Raw genomic sequence first — 590 nt, forward strand, 5'->3', positions numbered from 1 at the left:
ATTTGTATATTAGTATGTATAAATATATTTAAATATATAAATATACAAATATACGCGCGTACACACACACACTCACTCACTCACTCACTCACTCACTCACTCACTCACTCACTCACTCACTCACTCACTCACTCACTCACACACACATACACACATACACACTCTCACATACACACACACACACACACCCATACACACTCTCTCACACACACACACACACACACACACACACACACACACACACACAAATGCACACGCACAGACGTACACACACAAACGCACACACACTAACGCACACACACAATCACACACACACACATACATAAATGTATATCAAAAAGTATATATTATATATATATATTTAATACACACCACACACACACACACAACAACAACAACAACAAGAACAACAACAACAACAACATCAACAACAAGAACAACAACAACAACAACACATTCGCACCCGAACATGTTTGTCTGTCATTGTACACGTGTATGCATATATACCTCTGAAAGCAAAACTTAGAAAGCCTATTTAGGAAAGAAGAGGAACAAGATCAATAGACTGCGACCAATGAGACGCCGACAGA

Source organism: Penaeus chinensis, chromosome 39 (genome assembly GCF_019202785.1).
Source record: "Penaeus chinensis breed Huanghai No. 1 chromosome 39, ASM1920278v2, whole genome shotgun sequence".
NCBI lineage: Eukaryota > Metazoa > Arthropoda > Malacostraca > Decapoda > Penaeidae > Penaeus > Penaeus chinensis.